Source organism: Papio anubis, chromosome 14, assembly GCF_008728515.1.
Source record: "Papio anubis isolate 15944 chromosome 14, Panubis1.0, whole genome shotgun sequence".
In the NCBI taxonomy this organism is placed as follows: Eukaryota; Metazoa; Chordata; class Mammalia; order Primates; family Cercopithecidae; genus Papio; species Papio anubis.
Genome location: NC_044989.1, coordinates 1,943,097 through 1,970,357, shown reverse-complemented (window position 1 = coordinate 1,970,357; position 27,261 = coordinate 1,943,097). Strand labels below are relative to the sequence as shown.

Here is a 27,261-nt window from a genome sequence, read left to right as displayed (position 1 = left end):
TTCTGAGTGATGGGGCAGTGGGTAATGATTTGCTCAGGTCTAAACATGGAACCTCTGAGGTGGCTGTAAGACTTTCTAGTAGATTATTTTAGACATTTGGATTCACAAATACGAAATTCATTGAAGTGTTCAGCATACATTTAAGAATTTCCAGCACATAGGTGGTAGGCAAAATCCCGCAAAGTGGTACTATTTCCAAGAGAGACTGATAGTGGCTTAGAAAGACAGTAAAACGTCAGAGAACAACAGCTTTCAAGAGCCCACCAAAGACATAAAGACAAGGGCTCTGCCTTAGGGGTCAGCAGCGGGCAGCTTTCAAAGCCTGGGTCATTTGAATCACTGGGCTCCTCTTTTAAGGGAAGCTTGACACGGAGTCTTTTTTGAGGATGATGTCATGACATAGAACCTAAATGTTAAAAATCTATATTTACAATTCCATATATTTATCTTCCTGCCACAAGTCTCCACCTGGATGTTCCAGATTTATCTCAAAATCAAATTGTTCCAAACTAAAATCCACTCTCCCTCCTTGCCCGCGGCTCTTCAATGCCTCTGGTCTCTGTACACCTCTGTTCTCAGGCCCGAGCCTGGTTTTAGATCACTATCACCTCATGGCTGGGTGGCTGCAGTAGCCTCCTAATTAGTTTGCCTTCTTCTAGACATCATTCCCCTTATCAATTCCCCCATTCCAGCCAAAGTTATTTTTTTAAAATGCAAATTATATTACCTATCCTTCCATACTTTAAAATCTGTCATGGCCTGACTTTCATTAGGACAAAGTTCAAGTGTTCCTTCCCACCAATTTATTTTTGGCTATTCCTACTTTCCTCTTATGTCTCAGTGTCAGTGTTAATTTTTATGAGAGACATGTCAGGATTTGTTGAATGCATGGTGTACATGACACAATAAACATATGTCCATATTCCTCTCATCAGTGCCCCCTCAAACTGAGAACTCTGTCTTTCCAAGGCAGGTCCATGGCATCCTGAGCTTACCTGTATTGTTAGGATGTTTGTCATATTGTATGGTACTCATCCATTTGTTTGTCAATATCACACCCCAGACAGTAAACTTGGTGAGTACAGAGTCACACTTTGTTTCCTCTTTCTTCCCCCCATGCTGAGCTCGTAGTAGAACACACAAATATTTGGTGGATATTTGACCAAATTAATGAATCAGTGATGATTAAACATTATCCTAATCTAATTATTAATGGAGGTCTGCACATTTTTATTAACCAATAGCTCATATTACTATGGTCATTTTAAGATAATAGAACTACATTTCTTTAAAACCTTTCAGAACTCCAAATTGGCTTTTCCCCAATTAGTCAGGATTTATGAGGCTTTATTACATATTAACATTTTTTACTTCCATGGCATAAATCAGAAAGCCCCCCAGCGGGCCAGCATTTATCTGTACATTGCATTCTACAGCACCATTCCCTTTTGTTTTTTAGACTTCACCCCATATCCTCTTTCCCCACTATTTTTAGCACAACTACTAGGATAATCATTCTTACTTTGTATTTGTATCATTTCATTCTTTCTAAGGTATTTTCATAATTTTTGTCTCATTTTATCTTCAAAATGGGTCATTAGGAATGCAGGTATATAGCCACTTCCTACCTACAAATATTCAAATGGATATTAAATGACTTTTCCAAGGACACTCAAATAAGTAATGATTCACATGGAGCCAATATTGATGTCCTGGGCTCAGTCCAGTCACAGCCCTTTGTCTTTTTCTTAAAATGAATATTTACATCATTAATCTTTTTACTTATTATCAAGTGAATAAATTTTTATAACTGATGTTGCCTGCTTTAATATTTTGAGTTTGACAGACATGTCAGGATTTGTTGAATGCTTGGTGTACATGACACAATAAACATATGTCCAGACAAACACAGTTGTCGGTTCATCTTGCTCACCAGGGTAAAGCGAGTTGGGTCAACATCAACTCTCAAAAAGAGTTTGCAGCAAAAGTGAAATCTCAGTATCAAGCTGGAAGGAACTTGTTTAGAAGTTCTTCCGTGTCCTATCATTGCTTTGGACACTCAGTCATCTGCAGTCAGGCTGTGAACTGAGGGGCAAGATTAGCTTCTTCCACCCCGAGTGACCCCACAGCACAGAGCCTCCATGTGGGGTGAGAGGTGGTGTTGTAACACAGGTTAGACAGTTGGATGGACAGACAAACGGCAGGCTGATGGCAAAATGGAAATGTGGGGTAGATCACCTTAACAGGAAATGTGAACTTTCCTTTTGCAAAAAAGTGGGTAAGAATGATAAATTTACTATTACAGCTAATCTCTCTTACTCAAATTAGGTTTTTCCTATGTTTTGGGGGTGTAGTAGAGATGGAACAGCAAAAAAGGATCAGGTCGATTTTTGTTTTATTTTCCCTCAGCTTAATGACAAATAAAAACTGAATACATTTATGGTGTACAATGTGGTGGTATCTCATTGTGGTTTTGATTTGCCTTTCTCTAATGACCAGTGATGATGAGCTTTTTTTCATATGTTTGTTGGCTATATAAGTGACTTCTTTTGAAAATAACTTTAAAAAAATTTACAAGAAAAAACCAACCCCATCAAAAAGTGGATGAAGGATATGAACAGACACTTTTCAAAAGAAGACATTTATGCATCCAACGAACATATGAAAATAAAGCTCATCATCACTGGTCATTAGAAAAAGGCAAATCAAAACTACAATGAGATACTATCTTATGCCAGTTAGAATGGTGATCAGTAAAAAGTCAGGAAACCACAGATGCTAGAGAGGATGTGGAGAAACAGGAATGCTTTTACACCGTTGATGGGAGTGTAAATTAGTTCAACCATTATGGAAGACAGTGTGGTGATTCCTCAAGGATCTAGAACTAGAAATACCATTTGAGCCAGCAATCCCATTATTGGGTATATACCCAAAGGATTATAAATCTCTGTATCTACTAAATCTCTGTATTCTACTATAAAGACACATGCATACCTACGTTTATTGTGGCACTATTCACAATAGCAAAGACTTGCCACCAACCCAGATGCCCATCAGTGATAGACTGGATAAAGAAAATGTGGCACATATACACCAGGGAATACTGTGCAGCCATAAAAAAGGATGAGTTCATGTCCTTTGCAGGGACATTGATGAAGCTGGAAACCATCATTCTCAGCAAACTAACACAAGAACAGAAAATCAATCACTGCATGTTCTCACTCACAGGTGGGAGTTGAACAATGAGAACACATGGACACAGAGAGGAGAACATCACACACCAAGGCCTGTCGGGGTGTGGGGGCTAGAGGAGGGATAGCATTAGGAGAAATACCTAATGTAGATGATGGGTTGACGGGTGCAGCAAACCACCATGGCACATGTATGCCTATGTAACAAACCTGTACATTCTGCACATGTACCCCAGAACTTAAAGCATAATAAAAGAAAAAAAAGTAATTGCCCAGACAAATGTCAAGGAGTTTTCTCCTTATGTGTTTTTCTAAAAGTTTTACTCTGCAGTCCCAGGCTTAAATCTGCCACAATCCCAGGCTAACCCCAATAGCCACAGACTCCAGACACCTGTGGCCTCAGATAAGATGAATTTTAAATTCAGATTCATAGAGAGAAATGTCCTTATCCTAGTTACCAAGGAAAGGTAATAATAGTTAAGTAACTGTAACTTTCCCCTCCCTTTCTCCCCCACACGCTTGCAAGTATACACATTAAAAAAAAAAAGCCAGTATTACTATTGGATAATTAAAATAAAATCATAATTTTTATCTTTAGATTATTTTCATATGATTTTGTGTCATTATAGGTGAGGGAAATACTACTATCTTTCAGATATTTTCCTTAAGGTAAATTGTTTAGCAATATGTCTATTTACAAAGTGAGCAATACATTACATCTATATTTATTGAGGATTTAAATGATGGCATTTCAGAATTTTAGCTAATGTGAAATATGCAGGAAAGGTGGTTTACTCTCTTCCCATGAATTCTTTGCAAGAAGCCAGTTGTGAACTGGAAGGTACCTGGCCTGGGTGTCAGGACAGGGAGGGCCCGGGGTCTCATCTTACCTTGGCTGACCTGCTCTGTGACCCCATCCCAGTTTGTCTATGCACTGACTGTGCTTTCCTGGAGAAGCCTTCAGCCACTGCAGCCTCGGACTCTCCTTTCTGCTGGGGGAAGCCCTCTGTGGAAATGTGTGCGAGTGGGGCTCTGCTGGCCGGGATAGCAGCTCCTCATGTGCTCAGCTCATCCCCACATTCTCCCTGGGTGGCTTCTAAAGTGTCTCCTCCAAACCCCTGGGACATCAGCAATCACCATGTAAAGTTCACCGGACCAGAAGATTCCTCAGGTTCCTTCACCTGTCAGCAGGCACCAACACCATTATCTTGATAGGAAATTAAACATCTAAGATGTTGTCACTTTTTATATCTCCAACATTTGGTATTGTCAGATTTCAAAAATATTGTAATTGAATGGTAGGGGAACAGTATCTCATCCGGACTTACTTTCCATTTCTCTGACAAATAACTGTTGATTATTTTTCCATATACTCGTGGTGTACGTGTTCCCTCTTGTGAAATGCTTAACATTTTCTGCACTATCTTTTATTGTGTTGAGTATGCTTTTATTTATTTTTAATGCTTTATATGTTCTTCACATAAATCAAAAATATATCTTCTACCAGATTATAACCTGACCTTCCACTTTCCTTAAGATGTCTTTTGATGAACAAATTTGTAATATTAATATTTTTGAATTAATTCATCTTTTCTTTTATAATCAATGCTATGAGGGTCCTGTTTATTTTTCCTTACTCCAAGGCCTAAGTACATATTAATCTATGTTTTTTAGGAAGAGTCTGACTTTAGTTTTATGTTTTTGTTTTTGTACAGACAGGATCTCACTACATTACCCAGGTTGGTATCAAACTCCTGGGCTCAAACAATCCTTCTGCCTTGGCCTCCCAAAGTGCTGGAATTACAGGCTTGAGCCACTGTGCCTAGACTTGAGGCTTAGTTTTTGATATTTAACTCCTTAATCCATCTTAAGTTTTCTTTGCATATGATGTGAGAATACAGCTTCATCTTTTGTCGGTAATCATTTTTTCATTCAATTTGTTAAGGAATATATATATTTTTTAACTTGTGGCATACCTTCTCTATTCCAAAGTCTCCTCATGCAATATTCATAGGCCTGTTGACAGATTTTTTGTTCTATTTTATAGATTAATTTCTGTATCCCAAGCCAACACCACATGGATTTAATTACTATAGCTTCAGAATAACTCTTAAGGTCAGGTAGAACAACCCCCCTTTCCTGATTCTCCTTTTTACAAATGTTGGAGATATTCCCAACCCTTTACTTCTTCATGTATACTTATCAAGTTCCTTATAAATCTCATTTGATATTTTGATTGAAATCGCACTATTAATTTGGAGAAGAATTGAGACCGTTATCGCATTAAGTTTTCCTAATCACGATGTGATTTATCTCTCTGTTGATTCAGGCCTCCTTTAACATTTCTTAATAAAGTTTTGTGACTTTCCCTGTAGAGGCATCACACATCTTTTCTTAATGTATTACTGGCTTTGTATTTTCTGAACGGATGTAAATGCTTTTCTGAACGGCTCCTCTGCAATGACACTGACTCACCCTGACTGCCAAGGCTTCCTGAGCTCCACCATCTGGTCCAGATATTTCTTGGTCAGTTCTTCGGAGGACATGATGGAGAAAAGCAAGGACTGGACAGCGGCAACTTTTCTCCTTTCCCCCATGCTTGCAAGGGGCAGCCACCTGCCCCTGACCAGGTCACCTCTCATTCCTCTCCATGCCCCACCCTTGTTTTCTTCATTTCTTGGCATTGCCTCCATAGCCTCTCCTGGAATTGGTCTTGCTGTAGAATCAGTAGTTTGTAGGTCAGCGCTTTGGTGAGAATGAGAAACAAATAATATTTAAATTCACAGAAAATGTACAGAGAATATTTATGAGCCATGCTATTTTAATGATGAGGAAAGTGAGGTTCACAAAGGCCAAGCGAGTGTCTGTGATCACACTGCGGGGAAGGGGGCTGTTCTTGAGGGTCTGTGTTCCTGAAGATGGACATGCCAGGGGTTCCTGCCTCACTGGAAGTTGTGCTGAGGTTTACAAGAATTAATCTTTATAAAGTTCTTGGAACACACCTGGCGCACAGCAAGAACATATGAACTTTTCCGTTATCATTACCGTTTGTGCAGCTCTTGTTTAGTAAGAGAAGTAGGATGTGGATCTAACCTAACATGAGATTTAATTCTGGTGCCGCATTAGAAGAAGTTTAAAGTGTTTGATATGTAAAGATGATAGATCACCTTTTTTGGAAATTGAAAGAAGGTATTTGAGCTGGGCTTTTTTAAATGAATAAAATTTAAACATTTAGTGGGAAGGGCTGGTGTGAAAAACGTCATGAGACAAGGAGACAGGAAGACACACTTTTTTTTTTGCAAAAAGATAAATCATTCCTTGAAAACATCAGAATTTTAGTTTTCTTACTGTTATTTTATGCCTAATTTCTTCTTTCTGCTTTAACTTCCAACTTTGGTTCTAGATGCTGTGTGTGTGTGTGTGTGTGTGTGTGTAAGAGAGAGACAGATATGCCCTAGGAAATTATTACGTTCCAAAATTAGCAGCATTTTTATAAGTTAATTAAAAAGTGTCATCTGCTCTGAATAGGTAAAAAATGCACAGGATCATATTGGAATGGGAGGCATTCTCTCATGATATATTGGAATGGGAGGCAGCATGGAGACACTCTGCTGTTCTAGGTGCAAACTCATTGCAAGGAAGCAAGACGCTTGCTGAGAGGTGCGGGGTGGACATGAGCTCCCTTTGTAGAATCTTACAGGACACCACGCCAGGTTACTGAGGCTGGTAATTTCAAGTTAAGGGAGGGTGATTAAAATGGCTACTCGGGATGAAGAGTTTAAAATGATGAGGAGTTTGAGGCAGGTGATCAATTTAATCAAAGTGCAATTGCTTTGGGAAGGACTGCCTCTTTCAAAGGATTAATGCATACAGCAAGGTGAGGGAGGAGATGTGCTGTCAAGGTTTTTATATTGCTATAAATTCTAACTTTGAATATATTTGTGACTTTGTAGCCATTAATTTTGGGTATTATAACTATTTTAAAATTTTTGTTAATGTTCGATTTGAATAGTATAGCTATGACTATACAACTATAATGTGATGAAGTTTTAGAAGTACACTTGATTTTTTTTGGTTTTTTTTTTCTTTTTGTGAAACAGGGTCTTGCCCTGTAGCCCAGGCTGGAGTGCAGTGGCACTATCATGGCTCACTGCAGCCTCAAAAATCTTCTGGGCCCAAGCTACACTCCTACCTCAGTGTCTTAAGTAGCTGGGACCACAGGTGTGTGCCAACAAGCCTGGCTACCATTTTTATTTTTCTAGAGATGGCCTCTCCCTATGTTTCCCAGGCTGATCTCCAACTCTTGGTCTCAAGTGATCTTCCCAACTTAGCCTCTCAAAATGCTGGGATTTCAGACAGGCATAAGAGTCACTGCACCTGGTCATACACTCATTTCTTAATTTTGGCTTTATTGCATCTAAACACCAAAATACTTTAATCAGGAACCATTTCATATTTCATAATGAAAATAAATGAGGAAAAGTTATTTCATTGAAAATTTTACTTTCCAACAAGCTTCTCTGAAATGTATTTATTTCACTAAAGGAGATATCTTTTTCTACATTAATTCTATTAGATATGTTATATGTTTCATAATATTGTCAATGATTTCGTCTAAACAATTTAAGATTGTTAAGAACTTATATTGTCTGTAATTCAGAATTTTATAGATTATTGCCCTGAAAAAAAACCACAAAAAACTCCCCGAGCAATATCTTAAAGTCTCCTCTCTGTAAACAGATACTTTTAGTCTCCCTGAAGGAGGTGATGATAATTATGTCCTTGACGTGTTCATCCTGGGAAACCTACACCGTATCTACATTTCAGGATGTCAGAGTGCTTCCCTCCATCTGATCTTCTTGAAAATTTCACTTCCCCACGTTCTCCCGGACAACTTCTATCCTGTTAACAACTGGAAATCATCAAACCTTGCTGTGATGGTGTGGACTCCATTTCACCTGCTGTGAGGACACCGGCTCCCAAGCAGGGGACTCAGGGGGTCTGAAGCTAGGACTTGAGCTGGCCCCAACTCACCAAGTCTAGGCACTGACCTTGTGTTTTCCCCGAGTAGCTTCTGAGAATGAAGAGGAATAATGTGAAGTCTGCCCATCATAGGTGGTTTCAGACTTGCCATATTCTATAGCCCCTTTTTCTGGGCTTCTCCCCTCCTCAGTTCTGCTGTCAACACTTAACGAACCCAGATATCACTTGTGCGTCTAAAGAGCTTAGTTTTAAATAACGGGTATTAAACAACTGTTTGGTGAAGGCTCTCTACGTTAAATTTTGAGAGATTCTTATGTGCCTGATCTCATGGCATGAGTATCTAGTGTTAACATCTTTAGTGTAGATAGCCTCAAGCAAGGAGACCTGTAGAGATATGTCAGGAGCAAATGTGGATTTTTTGTTTGTTTTGTTTTGTTTTTTTGAGACAGAGTTTAGCTCTTGTCACCCAGACTGGAGTGCAATGGTGCAATCTCAGCTCACTGCAACCTCCACCTCCCAGGTTCAAGCGATTCTCCTGCCTCAGCCTCCTGAGTAGCTGGGATTGCAGGCACGTGTCACCACCTCCAGCTAATTCTTATATTTTTTAGTAGAGAGCGTTTCATCATGTTGGCCAGGCTGGTCTCAAACTCCTGGCTGCAGGTGATCCACCAGCTTTGGCCTTTCAAAGTTCTGGGATTACAGGCATGAGCCACTGTGCCTGGTCGTGTTCTTTTTTTTAAAATCCAGGTTCACGTCATCTGGCTGAGAATCCAGTTCTTTCCATGCTCTCGGGGCACGGACACCCCTAGTCAGGAGCCCAGGCAAAGCACACAAAGCCCCCCACAGGTCAGAAGACCCTGCCCATGTGAAAAGTGTTTCCAAGAGGCTTTCTAATGCTGCCCTGTTAAATATGAACAGATAATGAAGATCTCTAGATGTTCATGCAAGCCCTCTAATATAAAAAGGACCCAAACAAACAAACAAAAAAGGAGAAAATAAAGACTGTTCAAGAGAAACAAAGAAGCTATCACTGACTTTGTCTGAGTCACAGGAGGGAAACTACATTGGGTTTGCTGAACGGGAACACATTTAATTTTAAGTAGAAAAAGAAGAAGATGATGAGTTGAATAACTAAGAGATCACTTAGAAATTTAAAGATGAGTGTTGAAATTTTAAAAAGTCTCACAAGACAGATGAGAAGGTACAGTAGAGGAAATCTGATTACAACAAAATGGCGAAGGGATGGAAAATAAGATTAGAGGGTCTGTCCAGCTCCCACAGGACCAGTGGTTGAATCATGTAAGTTCCAGAAAGAGATCAGAGAAAATGGAGAGAAAACAACCACTGAAGAAAGCAGGGAAGACGATGGCCCTGGAAAAGCTGCAGGATACATCACATGGGAGAAAACAGATCTACACACCCCCTCATTCTGGGGAAATACTAAAACACTAGAAGCAAAGAGAAAATCATGACTCTGGGCATGGGGGTCTAGGGGAAAGGATTCGAAGAATCTTCAAGAGGTAAGAAGATGAGGGAGGAACACCATCAGACCTCCAGGGAAGTTATTTCTAAGTATTACTAAGTATTACTCAGACAAATATTAGTTGGGTGTCAAGACAAAAATAGACATTTTAACATTTAGGAATCATTAAAAATCTCCCAACAACCTTTCCATAGGAAGCTGTGGGATTACGTCTTCCACCAAAAACAAACAAACAAAAAACCAACAACAAGTAAATCAAGACAGAGGAAGACAGGGATGCAGCAAAGAGAGAGAGATTACAAGAGATGGGGCAGGGACCTGGTGATGGCCAAGGGGCATCATTACAGCCCCAGTTTTCAAGAGAACCAGTGTGGACCAGGCCAGATGGGAGGACACAGATGACTCCCTGAGACTTTACGCAGGACACCAAATTGATAACCAAGCTGTTCTTCCCTAAGAAGAAGATATGACATAATTGGGAATTTAGGATAGAGTCATGACAGGTACATAGGAGAGCATGTGTGTGCACGGACACAATTATATTAATTGCAGGGTAGAAATATTGTGCTGATAAGGAACATAGCATTAATGTGTGGTTCATCTGGCAATAGTCTCTCTGTAGTTATGACAGTAAAGCATTGCCTAATAATCTCATGCATTGCCTAGTACAACCATGCTGGGGGCAGAAACTGTGAGAAGGGCTGGGGCGTGGAGTGCGTTAGCATACCTCCCAGTTCCCCTAGACAGGACGTGGAAGTTTAGTGGTTCATGGTGGGAAACCACACAGCCGCCCGTGGTAGAGACGTATTCATGTAGGGTCTGAAGGCAAATGCCAAAAGAAATGGCTAGAAGCATTGAAAGTTTTCCCTCTGGGGAGCTGGAAGTAAGACAGGGGTGGTATGTGGGGAACACTGTTTTTGTAATGAGCCATGTAGAGGTATTTTACCCCTAAACCATGCGCGTGTATGAGGTTGATGAGAACACACATCACCTTTTCAAAGATCTTTTCTTCCTGTTGTTCATTGTGATGGCTCACAGTTGCAGCCTGTCAGACCACAAGCAATCTGGAGCTGGTCTGCACAATCTCTCAGGGTCTAGGATGAAGAATTTCCCGGAATCCAGATATCTCAGGTGCATTGGGTGACAGGGAGCTGAAGCGAAAGACAGTGCAGTTACGTGTTTCATCTTAGGAAAGACGACATCAAAGTTCTTCAGCATCCTTCATCCCTCTATCCCTCTGGTAATAAACAGATTTGGTAACTGACAAAATGCTCCTTCCCTGACATTGACAAATTCCCTGGGGTTCTCAAGGTTGTTGCAGGGGGTCTGTGTGAACAAAGGCGCTAAACACAGCTGTTTCAACTTCTATATTTAAAACTGAATAGCATAAATATAGTTTTCATTACAAATAGAACCGCTTAGAGGGGCTCCAAATGGGACTCTAGCTTGCCAGCAGCTCTGGCAGTCACCAGAGGTTAAGCCCCTGTGCTGGCAACCCTGTGACTCAGCTCTGCACCCCTCAGTCACTGTGGCCCCCTCAGCCAGGCTGCAGGGTCCACAGCTCCCTAATGCTGGGCCGTGGAGGAGTTAAGCCACACATTCACAATGAGCCACTAGTGAAAACAAGAAGTGTAAGGAACCCTGAGAATAAAATACAAACTAGCAAGGACCAAATCTGCCTCAAAATGACCTGTACCCACTCTCTAAGTCATATCTATTAATCAAAACCCTCCCACTGCCGATCACTATCTCTCTGATTATTTAAATGTTAAAAGGAAAAACAATTTACAGTAAAATGTATAACCAAATTAGCTTTTTTATATATTAAGAATAAAAATAACTGTTTATAATATATTATATATGGAGAAGTGCTTACAAATATCAGACTGGAATGCTGTCTTCTACCTCATCATTTGGCAATAAACTTAAAAACCAAAAAACAAAGGAGAAAGGAAGGAGAGAGAGAGAGAGAGAAAAGAGGAAAGGAAAGGAAGAGAAGAATAGAGGGAGGTAGACAGGAAGTGGGCAAGGAAGGGAGGGAGGGAAAAAGGAAAGGAGGGAAGAGAAGGGGAAGGGAGGGGAGAGGAGAAGAGGGAAACAGGGAGGGAGAGAGACAGTGAGGGAAGAAAGGAGAGAAAAAGTGAATAAACAAGTTTGGCTTTCTTTAGCCTCAAATGCAAAAATTTCAAACAGAAGGTCATTTTATGCCTACTTTTCATTACAGGATATATCATTAAATTTCGATCTGTCTCTTAATATATAATCTGTCTAAATAACTAAACATAAAGTAATAGATCATTCTTGAATTTTTGGACAAATAATGATTTTTTATTCACTACATAATTAACTTAAAATAAATTAAACACCAACTACCCTTGTTAAAGGGGGAAAGTAAAAACATTTTTCATATATCATGAATATTAATAATAATAAAGTTAAAATGAATTTTATAATACAGCTATGAATAATTCATTGATCTACAACTGAGTTTTTACAGTCACTTGTTTGTCCTATATGATATGACAATGAAGAAATGGCCCAAGTTCCTGAGAAAGGGACCCTACGGCCCCAAACTAAAGAACAGGGAGAGTGTCACCCTGAAGCTGCAGTCCTTCCTTGCTGCACGCTGTCTGTGTGCCCAGGTGTTGTGGCTGGCCGTGAGATGTTAATTTAGTTCATCTTTGATTCACTCATGAAACTGAGCAAACTTCGGTTGCACACATGTTCTATGTCTGCAGTGGATCCAGTTCTGGGGTTTAGAGTCTAATGGGCTCTCTCCCCTGCCCTGATGAGCTCGTGGTGGGGTTGGGGTGCTGCTTAGGAGACCTACAGTTACAGCATGGTATGCTAAATTCTGTGACAGAGTCAAGAGAAAATCATAACACAAGATGTGTTGCAGCCTCCAAAGCTTCCTACAAAACTCTTTCTAGGAAACCCACCACATTTTCAGTGACAATCATCCATTTATAATTATTGATCTATAGAACAATTTTTATCTGTACTGAGGCCTTTCCTTATTCTTTCTTTTTTTAACTGCAATGATTCTGAAAGGTGAAGAGCCTAAGAAGACACAGACATTATTAAGGACTTTGAGCGATAAATTATTCATAGAAATGTCACCCATGCATTATGTGCCCCCTGCCGAGCTGCAGCCCTGCGTCCCTTCATGCTTTGGTACAAGGCCTTTGGCCAGGACTGTGTGGAGAACTCACAGCACACATGTCCACCCTCAGCGGGGATGAAGTGCTGCCAGCACTGACCAGGGCACCTGGTTCCGGAGGGCTCTGCTCATCAACACAAATGGAAAGCGAGACCATTGGGTGCTTACCGCAGTGCCATAAGAACTGTTGGGTGCTTACTGTGGAGCCATGAGACCGTTGGGTGCTAACTCTGGTGCCGCGAGACCACTGGGTGCTTACCGCGGTGCCATGAGACCGTTGGGTGCTTACCGTGGTGCCGTGAGACCGTTGGGTGCTTACCGTGGTGCCGTGAGACCGTTGGGTGCTTACCGTGGGGCCGTGAGACCGTTGGGTGCTCACCGTGGGGCCGTGAGACCGTTGGGTGCTAACTCTGGTGCCCTGCATGACTGTTTTGTGTTGCATGGGACAAGATGGCATGTGCTTTCATGGAAAGCCACTGGAAATAGTAAAACAATCCTGCGAAAAGCAGTTGCAACCCCGTTAATGCCCTCACCCAGAGTAAGAAGCGGGGATGCTATGGCTGCTGCAGGCCCACTCAGCCAGGCACCCTTTGTTCAGAGAAATGGGGACGGCCATTCAGTTCCCACCAGTGTGGGTGACACACAGACCTTTTGAGAAATAACAAGACCACTGGGTCTATACCATTGAGTGAACTCTTCCTTCCCTCAAACAGCAGACATGACCCAATTGTCCTTGAGTTTATATAAACTGCAGTCATACTTAGATATGGTTTCAATTCATATTCCACTTTAAGGTAGTAAGGTCTATAGTTTTGTTGCTCCCAAGTGAATTAATTCTTTCTTTAATCATCCTCAATCACTTCTAAATATTGAGGGAATCCTGGGCAGAAACATACAAGAGTGGAAACAAGGTGCAGATGTCACTGAGAAGGAGCCTCACATCCCTGGGCTGATTTCTGAAGTAAGAGAATCATACCTGAACAGTCCTCCCCACAGGGGGTGATGAAAACCCAAGAGAATAATGGATTTAAAATCATTTTGCAGAATGTTAATATACTACTCTTACTATTGTTATCATTCCCCAGTGTTAGAAAAAAGACTTACTTTAAATGGTTTTTACCTAATAAATTAGTGTTTATTCATTTATTTGTTCATTCAACATGAATTTGTTGATCATTAGTGTGTGCCAGGCAAAATTCTAGACTCTTGTGATTTAGAAATAAGTTAGATAGCAAAGTGTCTACCACAATGGAGTGTAGTTTTCCATGGGGGAAGACAGAAAATAAATGCATAAACAGATACTTACACACACATAATCCACAAGGGAAAATTGATGAATTGGATGTCACTAAAATTAAAATTTTACTTTACAAAACACCCTGTTAAGACAATGAAAAGACAAGCAATAAAGTAGCAAAAATACTTGGAAATCAAATATTCATCAAAGAACTAGTATCTAGAATATACAATGAAATCTCAAATTTAACGATTTAAAACAATGTAGTAAGAAAATGGGCAAAAGACATGGGCAGATAGTTCACTAAAGATGAAATTTAAATGTACCTGAAAAGATATTTAATTCCATCAACTATTAGGCAAATGCAAGTTAAAACCACGATGAGCTGTCACTACATACCTGCAATGACTGACATAAAACAACAACACACCAAATTTTGACTAAGATGCAGAGAAACTGAATCACTGGTACATTAATCGAGGCAAAGTGAAATGGTACAGCTATTCAAACCAGTTGGGCGTTTTTTTTTAAAGCTAGCCATGCAATTGCCATATGACCCAGCTATCCCACTCTTGGGCATTAACCCCAGAGAGAGGGAAATGTACATTCACAGTAAAACCTACACACACATCTTTACAGAAGCTTTATTCATGGTAGCCAAAAACTGGAAATAACCCAGATGGCCTCCCGAGCATGAAGAGTTAAACTGTGTACAGCCGCGCCATGGAATACTACTCAGCCATTAGAAAGAATAAACTATTGATACAACCCAGATGGAAGCTCCAGAGAATTATGCTGAATAAGAAGAGCCAATCTGCAAGCTTTGCACAGTGTATGACTTCATTTATAGAACGTTCTTGAAATAACAAAATGACAGAAACACTGATGAGTGGTTGCCAGGGGTTCAGGGTAGGAGAGTTGGCTCTGAAAGGGAAGGGACATCCGTGTGGCTCTGAAAGGAAAGAGGCTGGGTTTGGCTATGAAAATGAAGAAGGTGAAGAAGGTGGGAGTAGCTATGAAAGGGCAGAAGTGGGCATGGCTATTAATTGGAAGGGGGATGGATGTAGCAATGAAAGACAATGGGGTGGTCATGGTTATGAAAGGAAATGATGGCGTGTATATGAAAGCAGAGGGGAGTGGGGTGATGAACAGGAAGAAAGCAAGGTGGCCATGAAATGGAGGGCAGGATGAATAGGAAAGACAGTGGGTGGATGGAATGGAAAAGGAAGGAAGTGGATGGGACTATAAAAGGACACAGAGGAACCCTTGCTCCTTCAGTGATAGTTATCTGCATGTTGACTGTGGTCACAGACACAGAAACCTACACTGGTGCTAAAATCGCACATGCATACATGAACACAAGAGAAGTAGGAAATCTGCACATCAGTGGGACGAATCAATGTCGTTCTGCCTGTATGTGCTATGGTTCTGCAAAATGTTATTATTGGGGGACACTGAAACACGGGTGCATGGGATCTCTGTATTCTTTCTTCCAGCTGCATGTGAATCTAGTTACCTCAAAACAGTTTAAAACCAAAATCTGTGTAATATAATCCCAGATAATGACAAATACCATAAAGAAACCCCCATTCTCATTTGGGAGATTAGAGGAAGGGTCGATGAGGAGAAAGGCCAGCAAAGCTTTGGCTGAGGACAGAGTGTGCCTGAGAACCCCAAGGAGCTCTCGCCTGGCTGGTGTTATTTTTGTTTTGCAGCTAAGCTGCCTGCTAAACATGCCGTTTAAGAGCTCAGCCTAGGAATTCCATTACCAGTGATCACAAGTGGCATCTGGGACAGGGAACTGTGAGCAGCCAGAACCGTAGGTGCATATTCCTTCCTACCGCACCTGAAGAACTGGGAAAAGGAGGTCACTGACTCACTCACTCATTAGCTGATTGTTCTGTGAATCTTTACCTAGTGAGGGCCTGTTGTTAAAAGCACACTGTAGATAGATAGATGATAGACAGATAGATAGATAGATAGATAGATAGATAGATAGATAGATAGATACATACATACATACATACATACATACATACCTACATCGATCGATGGATAGATAGATAGATAGATAGATAGATACATACATACATACATACATACATACATACCTACATCGATAGATAGATAGATAGATAGATAGATAGATAGATACATACATACATACATACACATACATACATACATACCTACATCGATAGATAGATAGATAGATAGATAGATAGATAGATAGATAGATAGATAGATAGATAGATAGATGCATGGATGGATGGATGGATGGATGGATGGATGGATGGATGGATGGATGGATGTGCACACACACATTTAGTAAGCAGCATCATACACCCTGCAAGGGCATTTAGCCTATAGTCCATTTGTCAGTAACTTTTAAATCTACATCTGGTAAATGACTCCCAGATGGGAATGCATCTTGGAACAAAGGTAGTCTCACCTCCAGCTATTACTCTAACTCTCGTTCCTCCAAGAGGGGTTCTCATGTTTGTGAGGGTGTCTCCTCACTCCGGAAAGCCCGAGGGACCCAGGGAAGGAACCAGGGGCACCCAAACTGGAATATTTGGACAAGCAGCCCTGATGAGAGGCTGAAGGTGCTTTGCTGTTTCACCTGGGAATGGGAAGGACACTTCTGACTCCATGATTTGTGAATGTGTGCATGGAGAAGAGAGCACGCTCCAAATAAAACCTTTCATTTTGTCCACGAAATTCTGTTTTGTAGATACTTATCACTTTAATGAAAAACCTGTCCCTCTCCTGACAATGGTCAGTCATATCTGCCGTTGAGGGACTGGGACTGCAGCTGCTCCCACAGGAGTGGCCTGATGGTCTCCAGGTCTTCCTCCTTGCTACCCTTTGTGAACATTGAAGAATAGAAAAAACACTTTTCCCAAAACAACGATGGACAACGCGATGAATCTATAGAACATGCTAAAAAGCTTAAACTGATAGAGATGAATTTTTAGGATTACCAGTAGAGTAAGTCATTGTGTAAATTAACGTAATAATATTTTATGAAAGTAAAATATGATTGTTTTACGCATAGTACTGACAATATATTAGAGTGGCTTCGATTATTAATGTCCAATTCTATTATTTCTCAATCACTCGTTTTGCTTTATGTTGGTTTGTTTATAATATTTATTTAAATTTGTCTATTTGGTGTCTTTCAAATGGTGAAAATTAACTTGCATTTTTATAAAGCCACTGTATTGAATACCATCTCAACCTTTCTTAGTCAGTTTAGTAAGTAATATCTCAGAATGTGTTGGAAATAACTGTGCCTACTGTATAAACATTAATCATAGAGGTTTATACATAAGCCCCATTTTAAACACTATTTGGATATTGCTTTATAGCCATAACAAATAAAAAAGTTTGAATTATTACCCAAGATGTTGCATTTTGTTTTGCTTTTTAATTGATAGCATGCTCTTGTAAAATCTTTTATGTGGAAATCACAACTTATTTGCTATCCTTTGAACTGACAAAAATACAAACACACATGACAACCTGCTGATGATATTAGCTATGAAATACATGTGCAGATACATCACGTATGCTTCTGTAATTTGTCTCTACACATTTTGTAATCTTAATACTTTGTAGACTCAATCATAAAAATGACTCTTTCCCTTAGTTTTATAAGAATATATTTATAGTTTTGTGTATTTTTTATATTACAAAGAGTAATTTCATTAATTTTCTAAAAGGTTTTTCTATAAGGAATGTTTTATTGGAAATTAATTGAGTGTGATACATGGTTATTGTCGCCACTATCCCTCTCATCTTATCTCCGTGCATCTCATCATCTCTTATATCTCATCTCCGTGCATCTCATTTCCACGTATCTCATCTCCATGTGCTCATCACGTGTCTTGTCATCGCCATGCATCTCATCATCTCCATGCATCTCATTATCTCCATGTGTCTCATCATCTTCATGCATCTCACCTCCATGCCTCTCATCATCTCTGTGTGTTCCATCTCCATATGTCTCATCTCTATGCATCTCATGTCTGTGCTTCTCATCTCCATGCGTCTCATCATCTCTGTGTGTTCCATCTCCATGTGTCTCATCATCTCTTGTGTCTCATCTCCATCTGTCTCATCTCGTTGTGTCTCATCATCCCCATGGATCTCTTCCTGTGTGTCTCATTATCTCCATGTGTCTCCACGTGTCTCATCATCCCCATGTGTCTCTATGATCTCATCTTCTCCATGTGTCTCATCTCTTAGTGTTTCATCTCCACGTGTCTCATCATCCCCATTTGTCTTATCATCTCTGTGTATTTCATCTCCATGTGTCTCATCTCCTAGCGTTTCATCTCCGTGCATCTCATCATCTCCATGTGTGTCATCATCCGCATGCATCTCATCCCTGTGTGTCTCATCATCTCCATGTGTCTGTGCACCCAGCCTGCCCTCATTGCCTACTTGCAGCAAATGCATTAAAGACCTGACAATCACATCCCTCAGTTAGGGTTTCGCTTTTATTATGAATATCAGCCTCATTATTCTGCCTTTTTGTTCTTCTCTAGAGTGGCCACATCTGGTGGAAGATGAAAAAAATGTAGTTATTGAATTCAATCAAGTGTTTGCATCTTTCAAACTATCAACAAAATTCCATCAAGAAAGGTTCCAGTTGGTCTCACATACATATGGATATCCGAGGAGCCACCTAAAGGTGAGGAATTCTATGTGGTATTAATATTTTAAGCTTTACATGCAGACAGGCATTTTGCATATTTACCTTAAAATATGTTACTTTGAAAAAGCATAAATATACGTTTGTGAATGAAGCAGCATTTTATTTGATAAAGAATACAACACCTCTTGCTTTTAATAAGCAATTCAATATAAAGTCAGAATGTGTAATCTCTTGGTAAACATAGACTCAAGTAGCCTTCTGTTATCTAGTTACATTACCCAAAAGAAGAATTTATAAGCATACTAATAGGCCTTGTTCACCCTTCAGCAGTCATAGAGAAGCTCCTTTGTACAAAGCCTCTTTAAAATCAGATCCCTGTGTCCATTATTAGTTCTATTTTGGGATATTTCATATATGAGGAAATTAAGAAGGTCATTAACTGGGGCCTCTTTTGCGTTGCCCAGGGTTCCTGTAGGTGTCAGGTACTGTTGACAAACCTCGCTTGCTGCCACTGTGGGCTCTGGGAGTCATGCTTCTTGAAAAACTTCAGGTTACAGCCTTTTGTTTTCAAAATAATTGTAGTAAAATACCTGTAACATGAAGTTTACCATTTTTACAGTTTTCAAATGTGTAATTAGTGATATCAAATGTATTCACATAGTGGTGCAATGGTCACCACCTGCCGTCTTCAGAACTTTTTCGTTCCCTAACTGAAGCCCTGTCTCCATTAAACACTAACTCCCCAGGCCTCCCCCACACTCCCTGGGTCCCAGCATTCTGCTTTCTGTCTCTGTGAATACGACCACTAGACTTACCTCGTGTGAGTGGCATGGTACAGTATCTGTTCTTTTGTGACTGCTCTCTTTCACTTAGCGTAATGCCCTCAAGGTCCAGCCATGTCGTAGAATGGGTCAGAACATCCTTCCTTTCTAAGGCTGAATAATAGTCCACTGTACATCTGTCAGTGGACACGTGTGCTGCCTCCGTCTTTCAGCTACTGTGAATTGTGCTCCTATTAGCTTGGGTGTCGAAATATATATCTGAGTCCCTGATTTCACGTTTCCTGAGCATCAACCCAGAAGTGGAATTGCTGGATCATGTGGATCATATTGCATTTTAATTTGTTAAGGAAATTGCTGGATCATGTGGATCATATTTCATTTTAATTTGTTAAGGAAATGCCACTCTTTTCCATAGTGGCTGCACCATAAAGTGGTGCATTATCACCACAGTTTACAAGGGTTCCAATTTCTCCATATCCAGGCCAACACTTATTCTTTTCTATGGTTTTATTTTTTTGAAATAATAGATACCCTGATGGATGTGAAGTGGCATCCTATTGTGGTTTTGATTTGCATTTCCCTCACGATTGGTGATGTTGAGCATCTTTCCATGTGTTTATGGGAAATTTGCGTGTCTTCTTTGGAGAAATGTCTAAGTCTTTTGCCTTAATTGGTTATTTGTTATTGAGTTGTAGGAATTCTTATATATTACAGATATTATCTCCTTATCATATATATGATTTGCAAATATCTTCTGCTGTTTCATGGGTTGCCTTTCACTTTGTTGGTAGTGTCCCTTGACACACAAGCATTTCGTTGTTTTTTTTTAAGTTTTGATGTTGTCCAATTTAGCTATTTTTTTTAACCTATGCTTTGAGTATCATATCCAATCAATCATTGCCAAATGCAATGTCAGGAAGCCGATCCTTCCTATTTTCTTCTAAGAGTTTTATAGCTTTAGCCTCTGTGTTTAGGTTGCTAACCCAATTGGAGTTAATTTTCTTTTTACAGGTTTAAGGTAAGATTCTAACTTTATTCTTTTGCATGTGGGTATCCTCTGTGTGTTGAAAAGACTGTCCTTGCTCCATCAAATGGTTATGGAACCCTCGTCAAAAATGATTTGACCATATATGCAGGAGTTTATTTCTGGGTTCTCTATTCTGTTCCACTGGTCTGTATCTCTGTCTTTATGCCAGTACCACACTGTTTTGATTACTGTAGCTTTGTTGTAAGTTTTCAAATCAGGAAGTATGAAATGTCTGACTGTGTTCTTTTTCAATATAGTTTTGGTTATTTGGGGATCTCTTAAGATTTCATATGAATCTTGGAACAGATTTATTTCTGGAAAAAAAAAAATGACCTTAAGATTTTGAGAGGGATTGCACTGAATTTGTAGATCATATGGCTAAGTTTCTTAACGAGATAGAAATAGGGTTTCTTGTATTTTCTGGTAATGAATTTCTATATGCAATTTAAGCATGTACCATGACCTTAAATAATTATTTCTGTTTGGAAAAAAAAGTTCAGATTTTTACCTAGTTTTTCTGAGCCTGGTTTGATTAGTAATGAGCAACTACATAAGAATATCAAATAAAAAGTTTTCTAAAATCTTCCCCAAAGATGAAGATGTTGTGTCTGTTTAGTTTCTTAAAAACTCAGCTTTGTTTTTAAGGCTTAATTATCTAGCAGTAATTTTGAAGGCTTTGTTCTCTAGCAGGAATTTCTTAGGTAGAAAGTCAACAATGGCATGGGATGTTCCACTTAATCTCAGTGATTGAAGATACCCTGGCGTCCAGAGGTTCATTGCTCATGACAAGAGACTAGAAGATAACCAAGCTTAGATACTTAGATGTGGTGGGCATCATCCAAGACTACCATGAATACTAACAATGTAGAGAGGCTCGGAGCACATGCTTAATACCCCAACTATGTCCATTAATAGATTATAAAACTTATCACTGTTAGAGCCCTACCCCATAAGTACCAGCACTGGCAACCACGAATTTCTCCTGCAAGAAGGTGTGACTGTTATTCCCTCTTCAGAGGTCAGTAAAGGGAAGATCAGAGAGCTTAGGTGACTAACCTAAGATAACATAATAAGTAGCCAAGACAGCACCTGAACCATGCCCATGTGTCCTGGAAAGAAGGCTAGTGTACAATGTGGTGGGAAGGAATGATGTTTGAGGATCTAGACTTAGCACAAATCACGAACTCCAAGAGCCTTTAATTTCACTCCTTAATTCAAGTCTATATTCAAGTCTAAGAAAAATATTTTAAAATTAGCATTAGAAATGACCTGATGAAAGTTTCACTCAAAGAACAGACTTTGTTTACCACTACCCTTTTCTGTCACCAGTACTGAGTGGGTATTTCTCATTCTTTCATCATTCTCTCATTCTTTCAACAGTGCTGAGTACCTATTTTGTGCCAGGAACTCTTGTGTCTGGATGTATACAAATAAATGAGATGCAGTCCTTGCCCTCAAAGACTTCACACATTGAACAAACATAAGGCATGGAAAGGACTAGTCTTTCCTTTGGTGCAAAATGTGTCTTATTCCATTCTGCGTTCCCGAGCTGGTCATGTTTCCTGGGCCATATTAGGTACTTAGTCACATCTCAATGAATCCACAGAGGTCTGTGCAAGCTGTTGAGGAGGACACAGAAGAGATCTTAACTAGGAGCAGAGGAATCAAAGAGGACTTTGGAGAGGAGATCACCCCCAAAAGTGGATTTTTAAAGATTAGTTTATTAGATGAATAAATCTGGAAGTGGCTGGCTTGACAGAAGAAAATACAAAACTCAGAGATGGCAAGCATCAAGTAATGGACATGGAATACTATTCAGTTTTCATGTACAGCTGCATGTTAGGACAAAGGGCTTAGCTCCCCATGGCTTAGGTTTGGTGTTTATAAAATGAGTATGGGTACTGTCTGCATTCTGTGGTCCACCGGAGACAGAATGGGATGTAGTTCTATTTCTCCCATATCGGATGGAACGTAGAACAGAATGGTCCTCTGTAAGAAGTTGCAAACCTCCTCTCAGTCCTTGAAATTGATGACTACTTTCTTTCACTCATCTGCCTGCCATCCTTTCTACCCCCAAAGTCTGGTGTTACTGTATTCAACTTTCTGAATTCAATTTTAGTAGCTGTTGTGTAGTTTGTCCAACTGTAGACTCCAGGAGTTGTTCTGCTAGTCCTACCCTTGGATTACAACTCAGAATCAGATACACTCAGATGGAAGGGCCTTAGCACCACCGCCACTGCAATGCAGCAGCTGTTGCACACAACCCCAAGTCCTGCTACCTTCCGCGGCTCTCAGCTCTTCCCTCCCCTGCAGTGCTGCCCCTACCATGTGTCATCTTTTCTGTCTGCAGCAGCTAGCTTCCTTTAGCATCTCCACTTAAGAAGGACTTTGGGGCTTGATCTTATGAGAGAAATAAAAATGCCATAGAACAAGATTCAGATTTAGGACATTTTTCTGTCCTCGTGTGTCCCAATTAGCCACTGTGATTGCTGAGCCGTGAACACCTGTGGCGCCTCCGCAGCTGGTGCTCTAGGAAATCCAATTTCCCCTGAACCAGAGCCCAAAGCGAAAATCACACTCTGCATCCAATTTCCATGCTAAAGACTTGCCTTAAAATAAAATCAGTATCTGTTTCCCAAAAAACTACATGAATTGTGTTCTGAATGGTGACTATTTTAAAGAAAAGCGTATCATGCGTCCAGAAGGAGAAATCTGCTGAAATCGCTCCAACTCTGTAAATCTATATTCTTTGACCCTTTGAGAGAAATATATTTAAAACAGTGAACAAATGTCACAAGGTAGTCCTGTAACTGCCAACGATCACTTGTTTTTGGGCAAATCTCTACAAAAAAAATTGTTCCTTTTTTTGTAACACAGAAGTAAATGGTCAAATGAGATGGATATCATGAACCTAATGTAAACTACAAAAGATGACAATAGTTGCTAACCATTTATGACGCATCACTCTGTACCAAGCTTGGTTCTAAAAGTACCATTCACCATGTCTCATTTCATCCTCAAAAAAAAAAAAAAAAAAAAAAAACCCTATGAAGCTAGTACTCTCTCTCTCTCTCTACATATATATATATATATGTATGTTTATTTACATATATATAAGTTTATTTTCACAATACTGATAAAGACATGCCTGGGACAGAGCAACTTATGAAGAAGAAGAGGTTTAATGGACTCACAGTTCCACATGGCTGGGGAGGCCTCACAATCACGGCAGAAGGCGAAAGCCATGTCTTAACTGGTGCAAGGCAAGAGAGAAATGAGGGCCAAGTGAAAGGGGAAACCTCTTGTAAAACCATCAGATCTCATGAGACTTATTGACTACCACGAGCACAGTGTCGGGGAATCCACCCCCATGATTCAATTGTCTCCTACTGGGTCCCTCCCACAACATGTGGGACTTGTGGGAGCTACAGTTCAAGATGAGATTTGGATGGGGACACAGACCCAAACCATGTCTGTCTGTCTGTCTATTTACCTATCGATCTGTCTATATTCATAATTTATATTAGGAAAAAATGTAGAGAGAAGTTAAATAATTTGTCTAACGTTACACAGTTAATAAATGACACAGATGGGATTCAAACTTATGTAGGCATTTTAACTTCCAAGCCCGTGTTGTTAACTACTGTGAACTAACTTTCTACTATCTCTACAAAGCCATATGCAGATATTACACATTATTATTCTTGTGTCTATTTCATAACTATATGTAATATATATATTATACATATATATATAATATATCTATGCACTTGTGTGTGTAGATAATGTACTGTGTGTATATTTACACAAAGAACTGGTGGAACTGCTAGGTTGCTGCCAAATCAAATTGTTTTGCTTTAGTGGTGCAGTGCCATTAATATAACTTTATAGTCATCATCCTCATGCATGTTTCCCCAGAAAGCAATCAAATAATTTTGAGTCTTGCTTTGTCAAGATCCTCCCTAACTCGGCTGGGCGCAGTGACTCACGCCTATAATCCCAGCACTTTGGGAGGCCGAGGCAGGCGGATAACAACGTCAGGAGATCGAGACCATCCTGGCTAACACAGTATAACCCCGTCTCTACTAAAAATACAAAAAACTAGCCAGGCGAGGTGGCGGGCGCCTGTAGTCCCAGCTACTCGGGAGGCTGAGGCAGGAGAATGGTGTGAACCCGGGAGGCAGAGCTTGCAGTGAGCTGAGATCCTGCCACTGCACTCCAGCCTGGGCGACAGAGCGAGACTCCGTCTAAAAAAAAAAAAAAAAAAAAGAGAAGAAAATCCTCCCTAAGTCATGGAAGAATTCTTTTCAATTGTTTTCCAAGTGATTCATTTGTGTTGCTTCTGTCATAATTGTTATGATTTCATTAAAACAATGTTTATTGCAATGCGATGTTATAAAATATTATGGATCGTTAAAAATAAAATTGTATGAGCTTTTATTTTTCTGGAATGTAGTTTAGGAAATAGTAGAAATTTGCATTTCTCATGACTGGTATTATCAAAGTCACGGACCACCACCCTGTAGGAGAGTAGGATGCCAAACTACTGATCCCTGTCCTCCTATTCCGGAGTGTGGTGGAAACTGCAAATCATGGCACCTCCTTCCTCCGAACTGAGGACAATTGCCTGAAATCAGGGGACACTTTGATGGAAGCAAAGTTGGAAAGGAGGGTATGTGGTTCTGGACCATGGACCGCTTAGGGGGATTCAGATCTAAGGGGCAGTCAGATATCGTCAAGGGATTTAGACACCACAGGTCCACCTAGGAGGATGGGAGGCAGGGGATTGCCAGAGATGAGTTTCTCTTTGCTTTTCTGAGAGTTGGGCTGTAGTTGGTGGAGTCAGCACATGAACCACCTACCTCTGGTGTGTGGCACAACCTTATCGCTCCTTCTGGGGCTGTGTGAGCTGAGATGTCCCAGCAGTGTCCGGTGCCCCACAAGTTCATGGAAGCTTCACACAAAGGGATTTTCCACATGAGAGTTTCTAAGCTTGAATGCCCTTGTTCCTGTTTCCCCTTGGAACAGAAGTAGGAAACTTTCTAAGCCTGAAGTTGCCAAGCAAGCACAACATTTTGCTGGAGCTACACAAAGTCACATAAATCTCAGGAAGAGGTATCAGTTTCTGACCTCATCAGAATTCTTTTATAAGTGTTATTTTTTTTTTTTTCCTGGTCAGGGCAGAAGGGATTGGAAGACTGTGGAGTGGGCTAAAGTGGTTCCTCAGATTACTGGCACTAATGGTTTTGAACATCAGACTAATCAGGCTCTATCCCCCCTTCACAAAATGAGAAGCAGACACACGGATAGAGCAGGTGCTTGGTGCACAGTATCTGCATTAAGGCCAGGTCTGTGCCTCCAACAGGCTCACAGTCCAAGGTCTGACACACTCCACAGTTTACTGGGGACAGCCCCATGTCTTGAAGGAGGTACCTCTACAAATTCCCTGGAGACAATCTTTCTTCTAGAAACCTGGAAAGAAATTTGTGTTCTGCAGCCTTTGCTGGGAAATGGTACTGTGGTGGTTTAAGCTGGATACTTTGTTCACTGTTTTCATATTTTCTCCTTAGTAGTAGTTTACATTATTTCCTTGAGTTCTAATTTTAAAACGATTATATACCATCGTATTCATAAAAATTTACTATTGTTAGTATGTTTGGAGAAGCATATCGTATTTAAATAACTAGCAGCATCTTCCATTTAAGCTTGTATGTAGACTTCGTTGTCTGCTTAAGTCAATAATCCTTCTTAAATGTAGTTAGCCAAATTTTTATCGTGAAAAATCAGTGTTGAGCTTTTAAATTTTCTTCCAAAAATAGAAATGTGTGACTTTATTCAATATGCTAAGCCTCGAACAATGTATCTCCCAGAGAATATTAATGTTTAGTAACACATAATCTTTCTTTTCACTTGTGAAGGAGAATTTTCATGTACCCACATTCCATAGAAGGTTCTAGAATGGCCATTGGGGGTAGACTTTGTTAGGGGAAGCAATTCTTCTCAGATATATCATTTTCGTTAGTCTTGTGGATATATTCTAATTTGACCAGGATAAAAATCATGTTAGCGTTAATATCATAGGTATCTTTCATAAATAAAAAAATCCAGTGTAAAATCTGTGGGTGGGAATTAATAGCATCTGACCAAGTGAAATGAAGATCATATTTAGGTCCCACATAAGACATTAAACTTAAACGTAGATACTGCAGAAATGAAATGAATAAATCTTGTTGAGTCAAAAGAACTTTCAAGACAATGTAGAAAGGTGGAAATTTTAGTGCAGGTATTATTTTAATATCAGACCAATAAATAAATAAATTACTTCACTAAAATATAGCATAAATAGGTAAAATTAGTGACTTATTAGCATATTAAATTTAACAAATAAAAATATTAACTAAAAATGAGCAAAGGATATGGAAGACAATTCAGAGGAGATAAAAATGAATTTGACATTAGAAAAGCTGCTCAAACTCATGACACCATGACTTCCAAGTGGACTCACTAAGTCATGGCTCTCTTTCCCTCTCAGTGGACAGGAGTCAGGCATGCTGATAGCAAAGTATTGGAGAGTATGGGTTATAGATGATAATTAGTAATATCAGTGAAGCTCAGAAAGGGTGTATCCTCTGTACTAGTAATTCCACTTCTAGATATTTAGTGTACAAATATTCACACACAGGAGAGCAAAGTTGCATTTTTAAATAGACAGCCAGTGCAGAAGCCAAGAGCAAG

General features: G+C 39.9%; 1 long non-coding RNA gene across 3 annotated transcripts in view; it reads left to right on the top strand.

Annotated features, from left to right (window-relative positions):
• The window catches only part of LOC103876672, a 274,519-nt gene extending 250,939 nt beyond the window's left edge, over window positions 1-23,580 (top strand). For all 3 annotated transcript variants that reach the window (XR_635996.4, XR_635995.4, XR_635994.4), the window contains one exon: window positions 18,608-23,580. This is a non-coding gene — a long non-coding RNA (uncharacterized LOC103876672). The remainder of the gene's footprint in view (window positions 1-18,607) is intronic.
• The last annotated feature ends 3,681 nt before the right edge of the window (window positions 23,581-27,261 follow it).